This window comes from Pristiophorus japonicus, chromosome 20, assembly GCF_044704955.1.
Source record: "Pristiophorus japonicus isolate sPriJap1 chromosome 20, sPriJap1.hap1, whole genome shotgun sequence".
Classification (NCBI taxonomy): Eukaryota; Metazoa; Chordata; class Chondrichthyes; family Pristiophoridae; genus Pristiophorus; species Pristiophorus japonicus.
This window is the reverse complement of record NC_091996.1, coordinates 79,161,362-79,187,727: the sequence shown is the minus strand read 5'-3', so window position 1 is coordinate 79,187,727 and position 26,366 is coordinate 79,161,362. Positions and strand designations below refer to the sequence as shown.

Here is a 26,366-nt window from a genome sequence, read left to right as displayed (position 1 = left end):
CCAATGCACTGCCTGTGGAAAGAGCTTTAACCAGTTACACAGTCTGAAAAAATATCGCACTATTCACAGCGCGGAGAAACTGGAAACGTATTCTGTGTGTGGACGAGGCTTCAACTGATCTTCCAACCATGGAGAGACACAAGGACACCCCCACCATGGAGAAACCGTAAATGTGGTGACTGTGGGAAGGGATTCAATTACCTGTCTGAGCTGGAAATTCATCGACGCTGTCACATCGGGGAGAGGCCGTTCACCTGTCCCGTGTGTAGGAAGGGATTCACTGCATCATCCCACCTGCTGAGACACCAGTGAATGCACACTGGGGAGAGGCCTTTTAAATGTTCGGACTGTGGAAAATGCTTTAAAAGTTCCGGGCACCTGAGGCGCCATGAACACTCTGATAGAGCTTTTAAATGTTCTGACTGTGAGAAGAGCTTTAAAACCAAAACAGATCTGCAGACACATCAGCGAGTTCACACTGGGGAGAAGCTGTTCACCTGCTTTGTGTGGGAAGGGATTCACTGGGTCATCCAATCTTGTCACTCACCAGCGAGTTCACACTGGTGAGAGGCCGTTCACCTGCTCTGAGTGTGGGAAGGGATTCACTCGTTCATCTGACCTGCTGACACACAAGCGAGTTCACACCAATAAGAGACCGTTTAAATGTTCTGACTGTGAGAAGAGCTTTAAAAGCAGAAGTGATCTGAGGAAACACCAACATATACACACTGGAGAGAGGGCGTTCACCTGCTCCATGTGTGGGAAGAGATTCACTGACCCATCTCACCTGCTGAGACACCAGCGAGTTCACAAATGACTGCAGGGTTTGGATTCTGCTGTGAATCACATCGGGACTGAACTGTGTTCATTCTGACAGTTGGGCTGTGTTTCCCCTGTAACTGGCTGGAGTTTAATTTTATGGATATCTGACAATAAATCAGCTTTGGTTCCAACACACAGTGTGTCGATTCCTTGATTTCTCCAATATAAGAGGAGACTAATTGATGTCCTGTTACCAACTGTTCCTTTTTTGGAATTTTTCTCCTTCATTTAATAAAGACCTGCCCTTATGCAGCATCTCACATGACCTCAGGATGTCCCAAAGTGCTTTACAGCCAATGAAGTACAACAACGTCAAAGTACTTTTGAAGTGCATTTGCACACAGCAAGCTGCCATGAACAGCAATGGCCAGATAATCTGTTTGTGATATTGGTTGAGAGTTAATGGGGCTTCAGTTTAACAACTCAGCAATCCTGCTCTGTACCTGCCCTGGGAGTGTTTGATGGGACAGTGTAAAGGGAGCTTCATTCTGTATCTAACCCGTGCTGCACCTGCCCTGGGAGTGTGTGATGGGACAGTGTAGAGGGAGCTTTACTCTGTATCTAACCCCGTGCTGTGCCTGCCCTGGGAGTGTTTGATGGGACAGTGTAAAGGGAGCTTCATTCTGTATCTAACCTGTGCTGTACCTGCCCTGGTTGTGTTTGATGGGACAGTGTAGAGGGAGCTTTACTCTGTATCTAACTCATGCTGTATCTGATTAGAGAGTGCTTTAGGCAGACGCTAAGTGTTCAGAATACGCCATTCCCCAGCACTGACATCCATCACCTCAATGAAAACATTATATAACCCAAAGACAGAAACCCATCAGTTCCTCCCCTGGACACAGATGCGGAGGGACAGTGAGTGTCCCGAACATTGTTGTACAGAGTGCCCGATAGTTCCTCCCTGGGTCTCAGCCTTTCAGTGATGATTTGAATTTGATGCCCTCGAGTTACTGACTCACCGACTGGTGGGAATAGTTTATCCTCATTTAGCTGATCAAATTTTGAACATCTCCCTCAGATCGCCAGTTACCCTTTGTTCTAATGAAAAGAGCCCCAGTTTCTCCAATCTCCTCTGATAACTAAAGCCTCTCTTCTCTGGTATTGTCTCAGTGAATCTCTCTGCACCCTCTCCATGGTCTCGATATCCTTCCTGGTGTAAGATCCTCAAAACCTGACACAATATTCGAACTGCAGCCGAACCAATGATTTGTACAGGTTTACATGACCTCTGCCCTTTTGTACTCCACACCCCTATTTATAAAACCTAGGATCCCATGTGCTTTTTAACCACTTTACCAACTTGTCCTCCTCCTTTTAAAGGTTCATGTATCTGAAGCCTTTTTTGGTGTTAGAGATAGTAACATAACTTGGCTAAAACACATGGACATAAACTTGCTGATATAATGTGCATCATGGGAAAGAGAAGTTTAGTCTGAGTTAGAAACTCAAACAATCAATTCACTGCAGTCAGGTCGCCATGGCAACACTGATAAGACATTCCATTCACTGAACCCACTGTTGGAATCTGTAATCAGATCAGGGGAAAGAACAGGGTTTGTCTGTTAATAACCACAATGTAAGCTTAAACCAGAGTAACACAATAGGTTAGATTATAATGTGTGACGTTTAGACCTGTAATTGTGAAACTATAAGAAATAACAATGGCAGGGGAGTTTATGAATAATGAGAAAATTACTGAAGAAAAGTAACTGCTGGGAACCAGGGAAAGTGTCCTTGTAAATCACAGATTAGAGAAGTTCCAGCTGTCTTTTCCTCACTTCCTGCCCAAACCCAGCAGAGAAGACAAAGGAGAGTCTGGTGCCAGAGGTGGATCAGTGCAGGGTATAAAAGTGAGGGGAGACTGATGTAAGGGGGCAGTCGGGACTGGAGACACCAGAGATCAAGCTCAGGGCGCCCGAGGTTCCATCCAGCGGGCTGACCTGGTGTCAGTTACTGTGGACACGTGGGACTTGCATCTTTACTCTGATGTGGTAGAGCACAGAGAATCTGCTCAAATTATATATCTTAAGATATTAAAGTTGCTGATAATAGTCATTGAATATATTTAAGGTGTGAAGGTGAGGGAAGGGTGGACATTGGTGCAAAGTGAATGATATTTTATAGTTTTGGGCGAAAGCAGGAGACGGCACCGATACAGTCATCAATGTACCGGAAAAAGAGGTGAGAGAGGGGACCCGAGTAGGACTGGAACACAGAATGTTCCACATTTTCCTATCGAAAAGACAGGCATAGCTAGGACCCATGTGGGTTCCCATAGCAACACCTTTAATTTGGAGGAAGTGAGTGGAGATAAAGGAGAAGTTGTTCAATGTGAGAACAAGTTCAGCCAGCCGGAGGATGAGGATGAGGATGAGGATGAGGATGAGGATGAGGATGAGGATGAGGAGGAGGAGGAGGAGGAGGATGGTGGTGGATGGGGACTGGTTGGGCCTCTGCTCGAGGAAGAACCGGAGCCCCTCAGGCCATCCTGTTGGGGGTTGGAAGTGGAGAGGGTTTGGACATCCATAGTGAAAAGTGGCGGACGGCATTGGAAGAGTTGCAGATATAGGCGGGAAGAGACTCGACAAGGGGAGAAAAAATAGCATCAAGATGGGAATAAATACATTTTGTGGGGCAAGAACAGGCTGAAATACATGTTTGTGGATCTTGGGAAGGAGGTAGAAGCGGGCTGTGCGGGGTTCGGGATCTATGAGATTGGTGGCTTGTGGAGGGAAGATCACCAGAGGAGATGAGGTCAATGATGTTCGGTGATGGGGGTCATGGTCCAGGGGGAGGCAGGAGGAAGTGTCAGACAGTTGGCGATCAGACTTTGCAGGGTCCGTCAAATAACAACTGTGTCACTCTTGTCAGCAGGTTTAATGACAATGTAGGGGTTGAATCTGAGTGAGCGGAGTGCTGCAAGTTCAGAGGGAGAGAGATTGGAGGGAGTGAGGGGAGCAGTGAGATGGCCAATGTCCCGTCGGCAGTTTGCAATGAAAAGATAGAGAGGGCAAGAGGCCAGAGGGAGGAGTCCAGGTAGAGTGAGAATTCTGAAAACGGGAGAAAGGGTCAGCTATGCAGGGGGAAGTCTCCTGGCCGAAGAAGTGGGCATCTCATCATCATCATCATAGGCAGTCCCTCGAAGCGAGGATGACTTGCTTCCACGCCAAAAAGGGATGAGTTCACAGGTGTTTGAATGAAGGTCCTAATATTCCAGATCCCGAACTACATCTTGAAGGGTGGAAGATGCCTGTGATTGGATTTCTTTTTTTTAAACGTGTGGGAGCCGTTGCACACCAGCCACCACACTGGCTTGACAGAGCTAGGTCTTGATCCAGTGGCAAGGGTTACCTAAGACTAATTGGAGACCTGCTTTGCTGCACAGACCGAGCGCGCACACATATCGCAGTGTGGGCTGGCCCGTGCTGCCCCTGGGCCCTCAACCTCTTCTGGGCCTCAGATTCATGCCACTCCTGGGCCCCTCTCCTGGCCGAAGAAGTGGGCGTGGAGGCGAAGGCGGAGGAAAAAGAGCTCAGCATCGTGTCGAGCTCGAAATTAATTGAGGTGAGGGCATAAGGGGATGGAGCTCAGGCCTTTGCTGAGGACTGATTGTTCGGGGGTCAGAGAAGGGATAGTGAAAACACGGCAGGGCGTGAGATTGGAAGAAGGGATGGGATCAGAGGGAAGTGAAGGGGAAGAAAGTTCCGAAGACCCATTGGTGTCCAAGAGTTGTAGAAGAATAAAGGTTAGATAGACATGGCAGAGCAGGTGGTTAGCCATTACTGCAGCATGTGGGAGTTTGTGGAGAGCATGGTGATCCTGAGCGCCCACCTCTGTTGTAATTGTCTGCAGCTCGGAACTTCGGCTCAGAGTTGTTGAGCTCGAGTACAAGGTGCAGACATTGCGGGGCATCAGGGAGGTAGAGAGTTACCGAGATACTTTATTCCAGGAGGCTGTCACACCCCTTAGGTTAAGTAGTTTGTCAATGGTCAGGGACGGGAGGCAGGTCTGGGGACACAGGATGTAGTGATTGAGGAGCCTCAACCCTTGACATTGTCCAACAGGTATGAAGTACTTTCTGCCTGTATGCATGAGGAAAATCACTGCAGGGAGGATGTGCAAACTAACCACAGCACGGTTGTGTTTCCTGCCCGGTGCCAGGATTAAGGATATATCCTCATGGCTGGGGAAGAACTTGAAATGGGAGGAGGAGGAGGATCCAGTTGTCCAAGTAGAACCAGGAATGAGGCTAACAAGAACATAAGAAAATAGGAGCAGGAGTCGGCCATTTGGCCCCTCGAGCCTGCTCCGCCATTTAATAAGACCATGGCTGATCTGATCATGGACTCAGATCAACTTCCCCGCCCGCTCCCCATAACCCTTTATTCTCTTATCGCTCAAAAATCTGTCTATCTCCGCCTTAAATATATTCAATGACCCAGCCGCCACAGCTCTCTGGGGCAGAGAATTCCACAGATTTACAACCCTCAGAGAAGAAATTCCTTCTCATCTCAGTTTTAAATGGGCGGCTCCTTATTCTGAGACTATGCCCCCTAGTTTTAGTTTCCCCCATGAGTTTTGCTGATGGCTTTTGAGGAGCGAGGATCCAAATTAAGAAGCAGAACCTCAAAGGTAATAATCTCTGCATTGTTACCCGAGCCACGAGCAAAGTGGCATAGGGACAAACATATTAAAGATTTAAATGTGTGGCTCAAAGAATGGTGTGGGAGGAACGGGTTTCAGTTCATGGGACACTGGCACCAGTACTAGGGAAAGCGGGAACTGTTCCATTGGGATGAGCTCCAGTGTCCTGGCGAACCGAATAACTAGGGCAGTAGACAGGGCTTTAAACTAATGAAGGGGCGGGGTGGGAGGTTTCAGGAAAGAGTAAATTTAAAAGCAGCAAGAGAAATGTGAAGTCTCTAGAGCAGAGTTTTGAGTAAAAATAAGCCGAATGGGTCAGGAAGGGACAGAGAAATTAACAAAGGTAATAAAGCTTCAGTGACTGAGGTGACATCAGGGAAGAATAGAAATAAGTTAAATCTAAAGGCACTATATCTGTGCACAAAGTATTCACAACTAAATGTTTTTTAAAAATTTGTTCATGGGACATGGGCGTCGCTGGCAAGGCCGGCATATATTGCCCTTGAGAAGATGGTGGTAAGCCGCCTTCTTGAACTTAGCTGAAATTAATCGGTTTGATCTAATAGCCATTAAGGAGATGTGGTTGGGAACTAAATATTCCAGAATACTTAACTTTTAGAAGAGATTGGCAAAATGGAAAAGGAGGAGGTGTAGCCCTTATAATAAAGGATGGGATAAAGACAAGAGAGAAAAGATCTTAGCTCAGAAAGTCAAGAAATAAGATCAGTTTGGGAGGAGCTAAGAAACAGCAAGGGGCAGAAACATGGGTGGGAGTTGTTTATAAGCTCCCCCCCCCCCCCGCCCCAAAGAGTAATTGTAAAGTAGGGCAGAGTATAAATCATTAATCTACATATGGACTGGGCAAACTAAATCTGCAGTAATAGTGTGGAGGATGATTTCATGGCATGGGTACAAGATAGTTTTCCAGATCACTATGTTGAGGAATCAACTAGGGAACAGGCTGCTTTAGATCTAGTATTGTGCAACGAGAAAAGGATAATTAATAAACTTGTAGTAAAGGAACTTTTAAGGAAGAGTGACCATAATAATGGAGCCAAAAAGAGTAGTAAGCCTGAGGATTGGGAGGGATTTAGAATTCAGCAAAGGGGAAATAAGAAATTGAGAAAGAAAGGGAGAATAGAATACGAGAGTATACTGGACATAAAAACAAACTGTAAAAGCTTTTATAGATATGTAAAAAAGAAAACATTAGAGAAAGTAAATGTGGGACCCTTACAGGCTGAGACAGGAGAAATTATAATGGGGAGTAAGGCAATGGCAGATAAATTAACCAACTAATTGTGCCTGTCTTTGCAGAAGACTCAAAAATCTCCCGGAAATAGTGAAATATCAGGGGTCTAGTGAGAATGAGGTGCTGAAAGAAATTAGCATTAGTAAAAAAATAGTACTCGAATAATGCATGGGACTGAGAGCCGATAAGTCCCCTGGACCTGATGGCCTACATCCTAGGGTTTTGAAAGAGGTTGCTTTAGAAATAGTGGATACATTGGTTGTCATCTTCCAAAATTCCATAAATTCTAGAACAGTTCCTGTGAATTGGAGGGTAGCTGATGTAACCCCAATATTTGCTTTTTGTGGTATACATCAATGATCTCGACTTGAATATAGGGGGTATGATTAATAATTTTGCAGATGATACCAAAATAGGCTGTGTGTTTGATAATGAAGAAGAAAGCTGCAGACTGCTGGAAGATATCGATCAACTGGTCAGGTGGGCAGAACAGTGGCAAATGGAATTTAATCTGGAGAAGTGTGAGGTAATGCATTTGGGGAGGGCTAACAAGAAAAGGGATTTTACAATAAATGGTAGGACACTGAAGTGTAGAGGAACAAAGGGATGTGGGCGTGCATGTCCACAGATCCCTGAAGGTAGCTGGCCAGGTACATAAGGTGGTTAAGAAGGCATACGGAATGCTTGCCTTTATTACCCAAGGCATAGAGTGTAAGAGCAGGGGGGGTTATGCTTGAACTGTATAAAACACTGATTAGGCCACAGCTGGACTACTGCGTGCAGTTCCGCATTATAGGAAGGACGTGATTGCACTGGAGAGGGTACAGAGGAGATTTACGATTATAATCGCTCCACCAGCGGTGGCCGTGCCCTCAGCTGCCTGGGCCCCAAGCTCGGGAACTCCCTCCCTAAACCTCTCCGCCTCTCTTTCCACCTTTAAGATGCTCCTTAAAACCCGCCCCTTTAAACAAGCTTTTGGTCACCTGCCTTAATTGCTCCTTTTGTGTCTGGGTGTTAAATGTATGTGTTGTGTCTGTAACGCTGCTGTGAAGCTCTTGGGACGTGTTGCTCCGTTAAAGGCGCTATATAAATACAAGTTGTGATTGCAGCAATTGACAGTTAGTCAGCCCGCGGAGGGACAAAGCCTGTCCGACTCACCAACCAATCAGCGTCCTGCAGCCCCGTGATGTCATTGCCCCTCAGCAGAGTCTGCCCCAAGATGGCGGCCGTTGCCAGGGGCCTGTCACCAGGAAAAAGTCCCGTAGCTGTCCCCCGGAGGCCCCGCTCGGGGCAAACGCCAGAGCCGCAGGTTCTTGTTAGGGGCCTGAGACCTACCCCGGGTGTTTAGAAAGCCTCCCCGCCGGTTCCTGGGCTGCCCTGTGCCCCGCCGCCGCTTCCTCCTCCTCCCCGCTCCGGAATCTTCTCTCCACCTCCGGCCATTGGGCAGTGCGCTCGAGGGACCCGTGACCCGGGCCCACGGCCTGATTGACAGGAGATTCCGACCAATGGGGAGCGAGATCGCGGGAACAGTGGGCGGGCGTCTGATTGAGACGCGTGCTGGAACGTGTTGACGTCATGAAAAGTGCAGACGTCACGACGTCAACGCAACTTTGTTCTCCTGAGTGAAGGAGGCTGGGGGTCAAGGTTGATGACATTCTGTGCTGACCCTTGACCTCCCTTGCTCCCCAGTGCAGACCAGGAGAGGTTGCACATTCCAGCTGCTCACTGAGGGGGTTGTCAGCTGATCCCAGCCTGGGCTGCAGTTGGGGAGACTGCAGTTAACCTCAGTGCCCTGGGCTCCTGCTACTGATCACTGTCCACTCACCCTAGCAGCAAAGGCCAAGTCTGCAAAGGGGGCGTTTTTGGACTGTGATGCCCTCAAGGTTGAATAGGCTGCCAACAATCACTGCATACCCTCACACAGTGGCCCTTTGGACAGGCACTAGAAGGCAACCAGTGACTGTGAAACTCCTCACTGTAGAGGAATAGGAGGATATGTTAATAGGGTGGGAGGAGGGTCGTGTGAAGTTTAAACCCAGACATGGACCAGTTGGGCCGAATGGCCTGTTTCTGTGCTGTACATTCTATGTAATACCCTGAAAGGTCAAATCAAGGGAATCAGCAACAACAAAAACTTGTATTTATATAACGCCTTTAATGTGTAAAACGTCCGAAGCAATTTCACAAAGTATTATAAGACAAAAACTTGACACCAAACCACATAATCAGATATTGGGACAGGTGACCAAAAGCTTGGTCAAAGACATAGGTTTTAAGTAGCGTCTTAAAGGAAGAATGAGAGGCGGAGAGATTTTGGGAGCGAGTTTCAGAGCTTGGGGCCTAGGCAACAGAAGGTTGAGCGAGAGAAGGCAGAATTAGAGGAGAGCAGATATCTCGGGGGTTGTTGGGCTGGAGGAGATTACAGAGATAGGGAGGGGCGAGGCCATGGAGGGATCTGAAAACAATGAATGAAAATTTTGAAATCGAGGCGTTGCTTGACCGGGAAGAATGTAGGTCAGCGATGCTTCCCCAGCATTCTAGGCACACTGGCCTTCCCTCGTTCACCTGGACCTTGCTGGCTGCGATATTTCATCCTGCGTCCTCGCTTCCACTTGCTTCTGCAAGAAAAAACACAAAAGGAAAAATAGCAGTGCTCTGTGAGAGGTCATGCTTGAGTTGCAACTCCTATCTATTTAGCTAGTCAATTTTATTTTCACAAAAACCTATGTCCAGCCTTTGTGATTAAACAATACAAAAGGTATGTGCAATGTGTTTGCAGCAAGTTCTTTATCTTCCCCCTCGAGCAATCTGTCGTGGAAGATAACACATGATTCCAAATCATTAGTTCCAAGCTTTTTTTTTAAGTGTAGAACTAGGGGCATAATCTTAGAATAAGGGGCCGTCCATTTAAAACTGAGATGAGGAGGAATTTCTTCCCTTGGAGTGTTGTAAATCTGTGGAATTCGCTGCCTCAGAGAGCTGTGGATGCTGGGTCATTGAATAAATTTCAGACAGTGATAGACAGATTTTTGACCGATAAAGGAATAAGGGGTTCGGGGAGCTGGCAGGGAAGTGGATCTGAGTCCATGATCGGATCAGCCATGATCGTATTAAATGGCAGAGCAGGCTCGAGGGGCCGTATGGCCTACTCCTGCTCCTATTTCTTATGTTCTTATGGCGGCCGCTGAGCCCCCTTCTCCGCCCTGACCAAGATGGCGGCCGTTGAGCCCGCTCCTCCGGGCACTGACTGACCAGGCCTGGAACCGGGGGCAAACACAGGGCCTGTGGGCTGTGATTCGGGGCCTGGGGCTGAGCCCAGCTGTGTGTGAAGCGGATGGTGCAGAGTGTTGCCTCTCAGGCCTGGGCCCGCACTCCAGCTGTGTGAAGCCCGCATCCCGCCAGGGTTTATTAACCCATGGAACTATTTGTTCTGCACTTTTCTGACTGACAGGTGACAAGCCCCGCTCCCTCCCCTCGTGGCCATGCAGGTGGTGCCGAGAAATAGGACTAGGGGAGGAATGCACTGGGTCTGGAGTAAGGCACTTTGGCTGGGGGAGGCATGCACTGGGACTGGGGTAAGGCACTTTGGCTGGCCCTTGCTGTCTTCTGGGGGGCTTTGTCCTCTGTCACTTCAGGGAGTAAAAGTGGATCGAGTTACAATTTGCAAAGTCAGTGAGATCTTGGGATGTGCGGTTCCAGTTACACATTCCAGTGAAACTTCAGCGTGTGACTTATCCTCCAAGTGGACCAATCATAGACAAAGGATGGAACACGGTGGCCATTTTTGCCGTATAAATAAGTGCTTCCTTTATTAATCTGCGTCTCCCTCTGCCCTCCTCTCACCCACTGCCTCACCCACCGCGCATGCTCAGCTCACCCTGCCCGGCTGATTGATGGCAGCTCCCGACCAATAGGAAGAGAGGGGGCGTGGCTGGAGGGCCGGGCTGGCGGTTGGTCCTCCAACCAATTGAAGTTTGCGAGGGGTGGGGCTTGCGGCCCCCCAGTGGGCGGGGCTGAGCCCGGATCTCTCTCATTGGCTGCAACTCTGCCCCATTGTCAAAGCTGATTTCTCTCAAACTCCAGGAGGAAACGGGACCTTTGTGTTGTGGCTTTAAACAGATGTAACCCTGTGGAGTGGAGCGAACATTGCAGCATTTGGTAGTGACATGGATTCATTCAGGCCGTACGGCGGGAATTATTTCAGGAAATAACACAGTGTAGTTGTTTCTGTTTAAACAAGATAAAACCTATCGTTGTGGAGCAACCACGCTTCTCGTGGTCTGGTCAACCATGTGTACAACAAGTGTCGTCATGGAAGTAAAGGATGGTATCAAATTGGAAAAAAGGCATATAATGTTGCGAAGGACAGTGGAAGGCCAGAGGATTGGGAATTTTTTAGAAACCAGCAAAGGACGACTAAAAAATAATAAAGACAGAGAAGATAGCAGATGAGAGCAAACTAGCAAGAAATATAAAAACAAACAGTAAGAGCTTCCACAGGTAGATAAAAAGGAAACGAGCAGCTAAAGTAAATGTTGGTCCCTTAGAGGATGGGACTGGAGAATGAATAATGGGAAACAAGGAAATGGCAGATAATTTAAACAAATATTTTACATCGGTCTTCACGGTAGAGGACATTAACAACATCCCAATAGTTGATAATCAAGGAGCTATTTCGGAGCGGGGGGGGGGGAAGGGGATGACTTAAAACAGTCATTATCACTAGAGATAAAGTACTAATCAAACTAATAGGACTAAAGGTGGACAAGTCCCCTGGACATGATGGCATGCATCCTAGGGTTTTAAAAGAAGTGGCTGCAGAGATAGTGGATGCATTGGTTGTAATCTACCAAAATTCCTTCAATTCTGGAGAAGGCCAGTGGACTGGAAAACTGCAAATGTAGCACCCTTATTCAAGTAGGGAGGGAGACAGAGAGCAGGAAACTATAGACCAGTTAGCCTACCATGTCATTGGGAAAATACTGGAGTTCACCATTAAGGAAATCATACTGCAGTCAGGCATAGTCAGCTTGGTTTTATGAAAGGGAAATCATATTTGACAAATTTGCTAGAATTGTTTGAGGATCTAACGAGCAGAGTGGATAAAGGAGAACCAGTTGATGTTGTATATTTGGATATCCATAAAACATTCAATGAGGTGCCACACAAAAGGTTACTGCACAAGCTAAAAGCTCACGGGTTGTGGATAATATATCAGCATGGACAGAGGATTAGCAAACTAATAGAAGAGTCAGACAAATGGGTCATTTTCAGGTTGGCAAGTTGCAACTAGTGGGGTGCCGCAGGGATCAGTGCTGGGGACTCAACTATTTACAATTTGCAATTCTGGGTGAAGAAGTTTCTCCTCATCTCGGTCCTAAATGGCTTACCGCTTATCCTTAGACTGTGACCCCTGGTTCTGGACTTCCCCAACATTGGGAACATTCTTCCTGCATCTAACCTGTCTAAACCCGTCAGAATTTTAAACGTTAGCTTGGATGATGTGGAATCTATATGGGTAGAGCTGCAGAACACCAAAGGGCAAAAAACGTTAGTAGGAGTTGTGTACAGACCTCCAAACAGTAATAGGGATGTTGGGGAGGACATCAAACAGGAAATTAGGGGTACATGCAATAAAGGTGTAGCAGTTATAATGGGTGACTTTAATATGCACATAGATTGGGCTAGCCAAACTGGAAGCAATACGGTGGAGGAGGATTTCCTGGAGTGCATAAGGGATGGTTTTCTAGACCAATATGTTGAGGAACCAACTAGGGGGGAGGCCATCTTCGACTGGGTGTTGTGTAATGAGAGAGGATTAATTAGCAATCTCATTGTGCGAGGCCCCTTGGGGAAGAGTGACCTTAATATGGTGGAATTCTGCATTAGGATGGAGAATGAAACAGTAAATTCAGAGACCATGGTCCAGAACTTAAAGAAGGGTAACTTTGAAGGTATGAGGCGTGAATTGGCTAGGATAGATTGGCGAATGATACTTAGGGGGTTGACTGTGGATGGGCAATGGCAGACATTTAGAGACCGCATGGATGAATTACAACAATTGTACATTCCTGTCTGGCGTAAAAATAAAAAAGGGAAGGTGGCTCAACCGTGGCTATCTAGGGAAATCAGGGATAGTATTAAAGCCAAGGAAGTGGCATACAAATTGGCCAGAAATAGCAGCGAACCTGGGGACTGGGAGAAATTTAGAACTCAGCAGAGGAGGACAAAGGGTTTGATTAGGGCAGGGAAAATGGAGTACGAGAAGAAGCTTGCAGTGAACATTAAGGTGGATTGCAAAAGTTTCTATAGGTATGTAAAGAGAAAAAGGTTAGTAAAGACAAACGTAGGTCCCCTGCAGTCAGAATCAGGGGAAGTCATAACGGGGAACAAAGAAATGGCAGACCAATTGAACAAGTACTTTGGTTCGGTATTCACTAAGGAGGATACAAACAACCTTCCAGATATAAAAGGGGTCAGAGGGTCTAGTAAGGAGGGGAAACTGAGGGAAATCTTTATTAGTCGGGAAATTGTGTTGGGGAAATTGATGGGATTGAAGGCCGATAAATCCCCAGGGCCTGATGGACTGCATCCAAGAGTACTTAAGGAGGTGGCCTTGGAAATAGCGGATGCATTGACAGTCATTTTCCAACATTCCATTGACTCTGGATCAGTTCCTATGGAGTGGAGGGTAGCCAATGTAACCCCACTTTTTAAAAAAGGAGGGAGAGAGAAAACAGGGAATTATAGACCGGTCAGCCTGACCTCAGTAGTGGGTAAAATGATGGAATCAATTATTAAGGATGTCATAGCAGTGCATCTGGAAAATGGTGACATGATAGGTCCAAGTCAGCATGGATTTGTGAAAGGGAAATCATGCTTGACAAATCTTCTGGAATTTTTTGAGAATGTTTCCAGTAAAGTGGACAAAGGAGAACCAGTTGATGTGGTATATTTGGACTTTCAGAAGGCTTTCGACAAGGTCCCACACAAGAGATTAATGTGCAAAGTTAAAGCACATGGGATTGGGGGTAGTGTGCTGACGTGGATTGAGAACTGGTTGTCAGACAGGAAGCAAAGAGTAGGAGTAAACGGGTACTTTTCAGAATGGCAGGCAGTGACTAGTGGGGTGCCGCAAGGTTCTGTGCTGGGGCCCCAGCTGTTTACATTGTACATTAATGATTTAGACGAGGGGGTTAAATGCAGTATCTCCAAATTTGCGGATGACACTAAGTTGGGTGACAGTGTGAGCTGCGAGGAGGATGCTATGAGGCTGCAGAGTGACTTGGATAGGTTAGGTGAGTGGGCAAATGCATGGCAGATGAAGTATAATGTGGATAAATGTGAGGTTATCCACTTTGGTGGTAAAAACAGAGAGACAGACTATTATCTGAATGGTGACAGATTAGGAAAAGGGAAGGTGCAACGAGACCTGGGTGTCATGGTACATCAGTCATTGAAGGTTAGCATGCAGGTACAGCAGGCGGTTAAGAAAGCAAATGGCATGTTGGCCTTCATAGCGAGGGGATTTGAATACAGGGGCAGGGAGGTGTTGCTACAGTTGTACAGGGCCTTGGTGAGGCCACACCTGGAGTATTGTGTACAGTTTTGGTCTCCTAACTTGAGGAAGGACATTCTTGCTATTGAGGGAGTGCAGCGAAGATTCACCAGACTGATTCCTGGGATGGCGGGACTGACCTATCAAGAAAGACTGGATCAACTGGGCTTGTATTCACTGGAGTTCAGAATGCGAGGGGACCTCATAGAAACGTTTAAAATTCTGACGGGTTTAGACAGGTTAGATGCAGGAAGAATGTTCCCAATGTTGGGGAAGTCCAGAACCAGGGGTCACAGTCTGAGGATAAGGGGTAAGCCATTTAGGACCGAGATGAGGAGAAACTTCTTCACCCAGAGAGTGGTGAACCTGTGGAATTCTCTACCACAGAAAGTAGTTGAGGCCAATTCACTAAATATATTCAAAAGGGAGTTAGATGAAGTCCTTACTACTCGGGGGATCAAGGGTTATGGCGAGAAAGCAGGAAGGGGGTACTGAAGTTTCATGTTCAGCCATGAACTCATTGAATGGCGGTGCAGGCTAGAAGGGCTGAATGGCCTGCTCCTGCACCTATTTTCTATGTTTCTATGTTTCTATGTTTCTATGAGGTCCCCTCTCATTCTTCTGAACTCCAGTGAATACAAGCCCAGTTGATCCAGTCTTTCTTGATAGGTCAGTCCCGCCATTCCGGGAATCAGTCTGGTGAACCTTCGCTGCACTCCCTCAATAGCAAGAATGTCCTTCCTCAAGTTAGGAGACTAAAACTGTACACAATACTCCAGGTGTGGCCTCACCAAGGCCCTGTTCAGTTCTACACTCACTGATTCCCCTCCCTCTCCTCCCCTGAAGGTGCTGACTCTGGCTGGGTTCAGTTCCACACTCACTGGTTCCCTTCCCTCTCCTCCCCTGATGGTGCTGACTCTGACTGGGTTCTGTTCTATATTCAATGGTACCACTCCCTCTCCTCCCCTGAAGGTGCTGACCCTGGCTGGGTTCAGTTCTACACTCACTGGTTCCCATCCCTCCCTCCCTTCCCTGTTAGTGCTGACTCGGGCTGGGTCCTGATATAGACTCTCTGGTTCCCTTCCTTCTCCTCCCCTCAAGATGCTGGGTTCAGTTCTATACTCACTACATAAGAACATAAGAAATAGGAGCAGGAGTAGGCCATATGGCCCCTCGAGCCTGCTCTGCCATTTAATACTATCATGTCTGATCCGATCATGGACTCGGGTCCACTTCCCTGCCCGCTCCCCATAACCCGTTATTCGCTTATTAGTTAAGTAACTGTCTATCTCTGTCTTAAATATATTCAATGACCCAGCTTCCACAGCTCTCTGAGGCAGCGAGTTCCACAGATTTACAACCCTCAGAGAAGAAATTTATCCTCATCTCGGTTTTAATTGGGCAGCCCCTTATTCTAAGATTATGCCCCCTCCTTCTAGTCTCCCCTATCAGTGGAAACATCCTCTCTGCATTCACCTTATCCAGCCCCCTCGTAATCTTATATGTTTCGATAAGATCACCTCTCATTCTTCTGAATTCCAATGAGTACAGGCCCAACCTACTCAACCTTTCCTGATCAGTCAACCCCCTCATCTCCGGAATCAACCGAGTGAACCTTCTCTGAACTGCCTCCAAAGCAAGTATATCCTTTCTTAAATATGGAAACCAAAACTGCATGCAGTATGCTAGGTGTGGCCTCACCAATACCCTGCCTAATGGTAGCAAGACTTCCCTGCTTTTATACTCCATCCCCTTTGCAGTAAAGGCCAAGATTCCATTGGCCTTCCTGATCACTTGCTGTACCTGCATACTAACCTTTTGTGTTTCATGCACCAGGACCCCCAGGTTCCGTTGTACTGCAGCACTTAGCAATTTTTCTCCATTTAAATAATAACTTGCTCTTTGATTCTTTCACCAAAGTGCATAACCTCACACTTTCCAACATTATACTCCATCTGCCAAATTTTTGCCCACTCACTTAGCCTGTCTATGTCCCTTTGCAGATTTTTTGTGTCCTCCTTACACATTGCTTTTCGTCCCATCTTTGTATTGTAAGTAAACTTGGCTACATTACACTCAGTCCCTTCTTCCAAGTCGTTAATATAGATTGTAAATAGTTGGGGTCCAAGCACTCATTCCTGTGGCAGCCCACTAGTTACTGATTGCCAACCCGAGAATGAACCATTTATCCTGACTCTCTGTTAGCCAATGCTCCATCCATGTTGATATATTACCCCCAACCCCATGAACTTTTATCTTGTGCAGTAACCTTTTATGTGGCACCTTGTCAAATACCTTCTGGAAGTCCAAATACACCACATCCACTGGTTCCCCTTTAGACACCCTGTTCGTTACATCCTCAAAGAATTTCAGCAAATTTTTCAAACATGACTACCCTTTCATAAATCCATGCTGACTCTGCCTGACTGAACTATGTTTTTCCAAATGTCCTGCTACTGCTTCTTTAATAACGGACTCCAACATTTTCCCAACCACAGATGGTAGATTAACTGTTCTGTAATTTCCTGCTTTTTTTAAATAGGGGTGTTACATTTGCAGTTTTCCAGTCTGCTGGGACCTCCCCAGAATCCAGGGAATTTGGGTAAATTACAACCAATGCATCCACTATCCCTGCCGCTACTTCTCTTAAGACCCTAGGATGCAAGCCATCAGGTCCAGGGGATTTATCTGCCTTTAGTCCCATTATCTTACTGAGTACCACCTCCTTAGTGATTGCGATTATGGTAAGTTCCTCCCCCCTATAGCCCTTTGACGATCCACTGTTGGGATATTGTTAGTGTCCTCTACCATAAAGTCTGATACAAAATACTTGTTTTAGAGTTTCTGCCATCTCCATGTTCCCCATTACTAATTCCCCGGTCTCACCCTCTAAGGGACCAACATTTACTTTAGCCACTCTTTTCCTTTTTATATACCTATAGAAACTCTTGCTATCTATTTTTATATTTTGTGCTAGTTTACTTTCATGGTCTATCTTCCCTTTCTTAATAATTTATTTAGTCATTCTTTGCCGGCTTTTAAAAGGCTTCCCAATCTTCTGTCCTCCCACTAGTTTTGGCCACTTTGTATGCCCTTGTTTTTAATTGGATACCACGGATGGCTATCTTTTCTTTTACACCCTTTCCTCCTCACTGGAATATATTTTTCTTGAGAGTTGTGAAATATCTCCGTCAATGTATTGCACTGTTCATCAACCGTCCTACACTTTAATCTATTTTCTCAGTCCACTTTAGCCAACTCTGCCGTCATACCTTCGTAGTCTCCTTTATTTAAGCTTAGAACGCTGGTTTGAGATCCAACTTTCTCAGCCTCCATCTGAATTTGAAATTCAACCGTGCTATGATCACTCATTCCCAGGGGATCCTTTACTAGGAGATTGTTTATTAATCGTGTCTCATTACACAGGACCAGATCTAAGATAGCCAGCCCCCTGGTTGGTTCCATTATATACTGCTGAAGGAACCCGTCCCTTCTGCACTCTATGAACTCTTCCTCAAGGCTACCCTGACCAATTTGATTTGTCCAATCAATCTGGAGGTTAAAATCACCCATGATTACTGCTGTTCCCTTTTTACAAGCCCCCACTCTTTCCTGGTTTATGCTCCGACCAACAGAGTTGCTACTGTTAGGGGGCCTATAGACTACGCCCACCAGTGACTTTTTCCCCTTATTATTCCTTATCTACACCCAAACTGTTTCAACACCCTTATCATTTGAGCCAATATCGTTTCTCACTATTGCAGTGATTCCATCCTTTATCAATAGAGCTACCCGACCTCCTTTTCCTTTCTGTCTGTCCGTCTGGATTGTCAAGTACCCCTGAATATTTAATTCCCAGTCCTGGTCACCTTGCAACCACGTCTCTGTAATGGCTATCAGATCATACCCATTTGTCTCAATTTGTGCCGTCAACTCATCTATTTTGTTGCAAATGCTACATGCATTTAGACAACGTGCCTTTAAGTTCGTTTTTTTACCCTTTTTTCCTACTTGTTTCCTCTCTCCTTCAAACTCACTTCCTTTATTTTTGCTTTCTAATTCCAGCTTTACTCTCCTCCCTACTGAATCTATTTTCAGGTTCCTATCCCCCTGCCAAGCAAGTTTCAACCCTCCCCAACAGCACTAGCAAACCGCATACCCCCCACGAGGACATTGGACCCAACTCTGTTGAATTGCAACCCGTCTGGCTTGTACAGGTCCCACCTCCCCCAGAAGCAGTCCCAATGCCTCAGGAAACTAAAGCCCTCCCGCCTGCACCATCTCTCCAGCCACATATTCATCTGCTCCATCTTCCTATTTCTTTACTCACTAGCTCGTGGCACTGGGAGTAATCCGGAGATTACTACCTTTGAGATCCTGCTTTTTAATCTCTCTCCTAGCTCCCTAAACTCTGCCTGCAGGACCTCATCCCTCTTCCTACCGATGTCATTGGTACCGATGTGGACCATGACCTCCAGCTGTTCATCCACTCCCCCCAGAATGCCCTGCAGCCGCTCAGTGACATCCTTGACCCTGGCACCAGGGAGACAACATACCATCCTGGAGTCACGTCTGCGGCCGCAGAAACACCTGTCTGCTCCCCTGACTATTGAATCCCCTACCACTATAGCTCTTCCATTCTTCTTCCTCTCTCCCCGGTGCAGCTGAGCCACCCTTGATGCCGTGGACTTGGCTCTGGCTGCACTCCCCAGAGCCACCATCGCCCTCACCGGTACTCAGAACAGAATACCGGTTGGAGAGCGAGATGGACTCGGGGGACTCCTGGACTACCTGCCTAGTCCTCCTCTTCTGTCTGGCGGTCACCCACTCCCTCTCTGCCTGTACACTCTGTGGAAATGTATTTTTATCTAAGCTGATACCATACGGTATTTGTGTGCCTTTTGATCAAAATGGAGTCCTGGCCCTTCCAGAACTTTCTGCATTTTAGCAGTCAGCTTGCATAAACAGCTAAACCTGGTTTGAGATGGCTGATGGCCATCAGACAGCTAGGAGACAAGTCATGCTGAGACAAGTAACCCCCCCCCATGGTGCTTTCCTATTGTCTACACTACAGAAGTTCCATGTCACCCCACCCTTATCTTCTAGCCATTATCTTCTTTCCGAGACCTCATCCATTTGATGCAAACAGATAAACTGACCAGGAAATTGGAACAATCCTGACACAATACAAGACAGGTGATAGCCCATTACCTATGACTCATGGAGTAATGGCCGGCTGGCCAACTGATAACCCTGACAAAAGGAAATATCTGGATACCATGTCAGGACCAGGATATAGTAATTAACTCTTTATCTGTATTCACTGACTGTGAGACAGAGCAATACACAGGGAGAGGCCATAACTTTGGTTTTACTGTATAAATATCTTGTGAAACTGAACCATTTCGGAGGTGTTCACTTAGCCCTTGACTGAGTGTAACCTACCCCTTGCGAGCAAGTAAATTAAAGAAACTTCTACCGGAGCTGTAAGTGTCGGAGTCATTCTTTTCGGAGGTCGAGATTTCGACAACTCTGAAGCTGTGGGGTGACCGCCTCTAGAAACATTCTATCCACGTAGCTCTCAGTCTCACGGATGCACCGCAGTGTCCCCAGCTGCCGCTCCAGGTCCAAAACACGGAGCTCGAGTTGGTGCAGCCAGAGATACCTCCTGCAAATGTGGTTGTCCCGGCTGCGTGAAGTATCCAGGATTTCCCACATGCCACAGGATGTGCAATCCATGGGACTGAGCTGGTCTGCCATCCCTCTAGTTACACTCCCAATTATTGAGTAGAACTAAACTCTAAACCTTAGCACAACTCACACAGCCACTACTCAGTAAACAGCCGATTTAATTAACTGGCTCTCCTTAGAATAAAGATCACATATATTTACTGGCAGATCCTACTGACAACAATGCCAAAGGTTTCCGACTGAAAAGAAAAAGATAAAATACTCACCAATCCACCAGCCAATCACTTACCCGCTTGGCTGTGACGTCACACTTCTATTTTGATTTAAATAAAAACTTTTTGTCCCTGCACCAGCTGGCTCCTCCTACTCTCAGGCCCTTTTATCTGGGCCTGGCTCCTCCCATTCCCGCTGCTGTGGCTCCTCCTACACTCGGGCCCTTTTATCTGGGCCTGGCTCCTCCCATTCCCGCTGCTGTGGCTCCTCCTACACTCGGGCCCTTTTATCTAGGCCTGTCTCCTCCCGCTCCCGCTGCTGATCTGATCATGGACTCAGCTCCACTTCCCTGCCCGCTCCCCATAACCCTTTACTCCCCTATTGCTCAAAAATCTGACTATCTCTGCCTTAAATATATTCAACGACCCACCCTCCACAGCTCTCTGGGGCAGAGAATTCCAGAGTTATAACCCCCTGAGAGAAGAAATTCCTCCTCATGTCAGTTTTAAATAGGTGACCCCTTATTCTGAAACTATGCCCCCAGTTCTAAATTCCACCATGAGTGGAAACATCCTCTCTGCATCTACCTTGTCGAGTCCCCTCAGTATCTTATATGTTTCAATAAGGTCACCTCTCATTCTTCTGAACTCCAATGAATATAGGCCCAACCTACTCAACCTTTCTTCATAAGATATCCCCTTCAACTCAGGAATCAACCATGTGAACCTTCTCTGAACTGCTTCCAATGAAAGTGTACAGTTCCTTAAATACGGAGACCAAAATTGTACGCAGTACTCCAGGTGTGGCCTCACCAATATCTTGTACAGTTCGAGCAGGACTTCTCCGGTTTTATACTCTATCTCCCTTGCAACCCCAGCTTCTCCAGTCTGTCCAGGTAAATGAAGTCCCTCATCCCTGGAATCATTCTTGTAAATCTTTTCTGCATCTTCTCTAAGGCCTTCACATCATTCCTAAAGTGCGGTGCCCAGAATTGAGCACAATATTCCAATATTGAGGCCGAACCAGTGTTTTGTACAGGTTCATCATAATATGCACACTTTTGTACTCAATACCTCTATTGAAAAACAGAGAAACTGTCTAATGTAATATAAACAGAGATAGGGTCTAGTGTAATATAAATAGGGACAGGGTCTAGTGTAATATAAACAGGGACAGGGTCTAGTGTAATATAAATAGAGACAGGGTCTAGTGTAATATAAACAGAGACAGGGTCTCGTGTAATTATAAACAGAGACAAGGCCTAGTGTAATATAAACAGAGACCGGGTCTAGTGTAATATAAACAGAGACCGGGTCTAGACTAATATAAACAGGGACCGGGTCTAGTGTAATATAAACAGGGACAGGGTCTAGTGTAATATAAACAGGGACAGGGTCTAGTGTAATATAAACAGGGACAGCATCTAGTGCAATAATAACTGGGACAGGTCCTAATGTAATATAAACAGAGACAGGGTCTAGTGTAATAAGGTGCAAACTGGTTTAAAAGCTCTGCAGATCTGATTCAACACCAGCGAGTTCACACTGACGAGAAACAGTTCAGTTGCTCTCACTGTGGGAAGAGGTTTAGTCATTCACCCTCATTGCACACCAACGCACTCACACTGGGGCGAGGCCATTTACCTGCTCCATGTGTCGGAATGGATTTGCTTGCTCATCCATGCTGCTGAATAAGGGGTCAGACATTTAGGACTGAGATGAGGAGAAATTTCCTCACTCAGAGGATGGTGAATCGTTGGAAATCTCTACTCCGGAGAGCTGTAGGTGCTCAGCCATTGAGTAGATTCAAGACAGAAGGTGATCATTTTTTGGAAACTAAGGGAATTAAGGGATAGAGGGATAGTGCAGGAAGATGAGGTAGAAGATCAGCCATGATCTTGTTGAATGGCAGAGCAGGCCTGAAGGGCAAAAATGGCCTACTCTGGTTTCTATCTGTTATGTTCTGATGTACCGGTGGACAAGGCCTGCTCTCTCTCTGGGCCACCACAGACCAGACAGCAGGAAGAGAGGCAGGCAACCAGTGTGACCCCCCAGGCCCTGTCCATCCTGGACCTACAAATTGCTGTTCTAGCCAGGCCCAAGAGCAGGTCCAGGAGAAGGTCCTCTGACTTACCAACACCCTCCACACCAAAGATTAGGAACATGGGGCTAAATTGTAACCAAAAATCGAAGAGCAAATTATTACTTTAATGGAGAAAAATTGCAAAGTGCTGCAGTACAGCAGAACCTGGGGGTCCTGGTGCATGAAACACAAAAGGTTAGTATGCAGGTACAGCAAGTGATCAGGAAGGCCAATGGAATCTCGGCCTTTATTGCAAAAGGGATGGAGTATAAAAGCAAGGAAGTCTTGCTACAGTTATACTGGGTATTGGTGAGGCCACACCTGGAATACTGTGTACAGTTTTGGTTTCCATATTTAAGAAAGGATATACTTGCTTTGGAGGCATTTCAGAGAAGGTTCACTAGGTTGATTCCGGAGATGAGGGGGTTGACTTATGAGGAAAGGTTGAGTTAGTTGGGCCTCTACTCATTGGAATTCAGAAGAATGAGAGCTGATCTTATTGAAACATATAAGATAATGAGGGGGCTGATAAGGTGGATGCCGAGAGGATGTTTCCATTGATGGGGGAGATTAGAACTAAGGGGCATAATCTTACAAAAAAAGGGTCATCCATTTAAAACTGAGTTGAGGAGGAATTTCTTCTCTGAGAGGGTTGTAAATCTGTGGAACTCGCTGCCTCAGAGAGCTGTGGAAACTGGGTCATTGAATACAGGAATCGACAGTTTCTTAACTGATAAGGGAATAAGGCATTATGGGGAGCGGGCAGGGAAGTGGACCTGAGTCCATGATCGGATCAGCCATGATCGTATTAAATGGCGGAGCAGGCTCGAGGTGCCGTATGGTCTACTCCTGCTCCTATTTCTTATGTAAAATACTGATAAATGTTAAACTATTTTGCTGACAAAAGAAATCTTGATATGACTTTTGAAATATAAATTGTTTAACGGGGGTTTACACTGACTCACCTGACAGGCCGACTCAGGAGCCGCCCCTCAAGCACCGTGATTGGTTGCAGAACACGCTGCTCCCTGGGCCCTCCGGCCTCTGAATTCTCTTCCTGTTGGTTCCCAGGGCAATCAATCACCACTCGCCAACATTATGCTGCCAGAAGAAGTTGAGGGGCTCAGAGGAAGAAATAAAATGAGGCCGTGAACCTGAGTGAAGTAAAATTAGAGAAGCCAGATTAAATTTATAAACAAAACTATTTAAAGTCAAATCAAATGAATTGTTGCAATTAATATATTCCTTTTGGGCCAAGTGGGAAAACAATGATATCTGGGCTGTGCAGAGTGTCTGTGCCCGGTTACACAACGTGTCCCTGGCTCTCCGCTCCAAGTGCACATGTTTCAGCTCACATCCAACTGACTGGATAAACCTCGCCCGTCTAAACCCCATCACATAAATATCAGTATTTAATGTTTAGTTATGCTAAAGCTTTATAAAACACTGGTTAGGCCTCAACTGACACATTGTGTTCAATTCTGGGCACCACACTTTCAGAAGGATATCTACACCTTAGCGAGGGTGCGAAGAGATTTACTAGAATGGTACCAAAGATGAGGGACCTCAGTTATGTGAAGATACTGGAGAAGCTGCAGTTATTCTCCTTGGAGCAGAAAAGGTATAGAGGAGATTTGTTAGAGTGTTCAAATTCATGAACGGTTTTAATAGATTAAATAAGGAGAAACACTTTCCAGTGGCAGAAGGGCTGGTAGCCAGAGGACACAGAGTTCAGGTGATTGGCAAAAGAAGCAGAGGTGACATGAGGGAACATTTTATAAGCAGCAAGTTGTTGCAATCTGGAACGCACTGCCTGATAGGGTGGTGGAAGCAGATTCAACAGTAACTTTCAAACGTGAATTGGATAAATACTAAAGGGACAATATTTGAGAGCTATGGGGAAAGAGCAGGGGAGTGGAACTAACTGGATAGCTCGACCATAGAGGTAACAAGGAGGATCGATGAGGGGAGTGCATTTGATGCAGTGGATATGGATTTTTGCAAGGCTTTTGATAAGGTCCCACCTAAGAACATAAGAAATAGGAGCAGGAGTAGGCCATATGGCCCCTCGAGCCTGCTCCACCATTTAATACAATCTTGGCTGATCCGATCATGGACTCAGGTCCACTTCCCTGCCCGCTCCCCATAATCCCTTATCAGTTAGGGCAGACTGTTCACAAAAACAAAAGCCCATGGAATCTATTGCAAAGTGGCAAGTTGGATCCAAAATTGGCTCAGAGGCAGGAAGCAAAGGGTAATGGTCGATGGGTGTTTTTGTGACTGGAAGGCTGTTTCCAGTGGGGTTCCGCAGGGCTCAGTAGTAGGTCCCTGGCTTTTTGTGGTATATATCAATGATTTTGACCTGAGTGTGGGGGTATGACTAAGAAGTTTGCAGATTATAAAAAAATTGGCTATGTGGTTGATAATGAAGAAGCAAGCCGTCGACTGCAGGAAGATATCAATGGACTGGTCAGGTGGGCAGAACAGTGGCAAATGGAATTCAACCCAGTATGAGTTAATGCATTTGGGGAGGGCTAACAAGACAAGGGAATACACAATAAATGGTAGGACACTGTTCTCAGATCGACCTTGCAGTGCTTGTACACAGATCCCTGAAGGGAGCAGGAGAGGTAGATAAGGTGGTTATGAAAGCATTCGGGATACTTGCCTTTATTAGCCGAGGCATAGAATATAAGAGCAGGGCAGTTATGCTTGAACTCTATAAAAAAACTAGTTAGGCCATAGCTAGAGTACTGTGTGCAGTTGTGGTCACCACATTACAGGAAAGATGTGATTACACTAGATAGGGTACAGATATTTACGAGGATGATGCCTGGACTGGAGAATTTTAACTAAGAGGAAAGATTGAATAGGCTGGGGTTGTTTTCTTAGGAAAAGAGATGCTGAGGGCAGACCTGATTGAGGTGTATAAAATTATGAGGGGCCTGGATAGAGTGGATAGCAAGGACCTATTTCTCTTAGCAGAGGGGTCAGCTGTGGCTCAGTGTGCAGCATTCTTGCCTTGGAGTCAGAAGGTTGTGGGTTCAAGTCCCACTCCAGGGACTTGAGCACAGAAAGTGTAGGCTGACACTGCCGTGCAGTGCTGAGGGAGTGCGGCACTGTCGGATGAGACGTTAAACCGAGGCTCTGTCTGGTGGCTGTAAAGATCCCATGGCTAATTTGATCAAGAGCAGGGGAGATATCCCCGGTGTCCTGGCCAATATTTATCCCTCAACCACATGGCTGTTTGTGGGAGCTTGCTGTGCGCAGATTGGCTGCCGCATTTCCCACATTACAACAGTGACTACGCTCCAACAGAACTTAATTCTCTGTAAAGAGCTTTGAGACGTCTGGTGGCGGTGAGAGGCGCGATATAAATGTAAGTCTTCTGTCAATGTAAGCCAAGAGCTGTACAGTGGGATTAGGCTGGAGAGCTCTGTGCCGGCCGGCAGGGACACGATGGGCCGAATGGCCTCCTTCTGTGATGTCACTGTCTGGGGTTCTATGATGTCACAGGTCTCGCCAGCAGCCGCACTGCCTGATGGGTGATTGACAGCCCAGAGTCCGCGCCTGCGCACAGGGAACCGTGCCCGACACTGCGGTCACCGGCGGTAATAACCGCGCATGCTCAGAGGACACCAACCGCCCCCTCCCCCACACTCGGAGCTGCGCCTGCGTGATCGGTTCCTGTGTCGCGGAGTCGGGTCGGCGCGGGGCCTTCCGGGGAAAGGTGTTTGTGTCCGTTAAAGATCCGCGATCGGTGACGTAAAGTGAGTTTTCTCCGCTCCGATTGGGTAGAGAATCGCGCGGGGGGGAGGGGAGAATAAAGGGAAATCCAAACCTGAGAGTCCGCACATCCGGGTCCCCGACACCACTTTACACAGTTTGGCGGAGCGCGCTCGAGGGACACGTGAGCCGGGCGCACGGCCTGATTGACGGGAGCTACCGACCAATGGGGAGCGAGCGGGGCGGGGCTGGAGGAGTGAGCCGGCGGGTCCTCCAACCAATCGGGGAGCCAGAGGGGCGGGACCTGTGCCGCTGATTGGCTGAGCCGCAACAACAACAACTTGTATTTATACAGCGTCACAAAAGGCCGGAAGG

At 46.8% G+C, this 26,366-nt stretch overlaps 1 long non-coding RNA gene across 1 annotated transcript; it reads right to left on the bottom strand.

Moving 5' to 3' along the window:
* Window positions 1-8,856: 8,856 nt before the first annotated feature.
* Window positions 8,857-26,186, bottom strand: LOC139232622 (uncharacterized). The gene is made up of 3 exons (XR_011588051.1): window positions 26,107-26,186; window positions 23,231-23,419; window positions 8,857-9,339 (listed from the first exon to the last, which is right to left on the bottom strand). It is a non-coding gene; the product is annotated as an uncharacterized lncRNA (long non-coding RNA).
* Window positions 26,187-26,366: the final 180 nt, after the last annotated feature.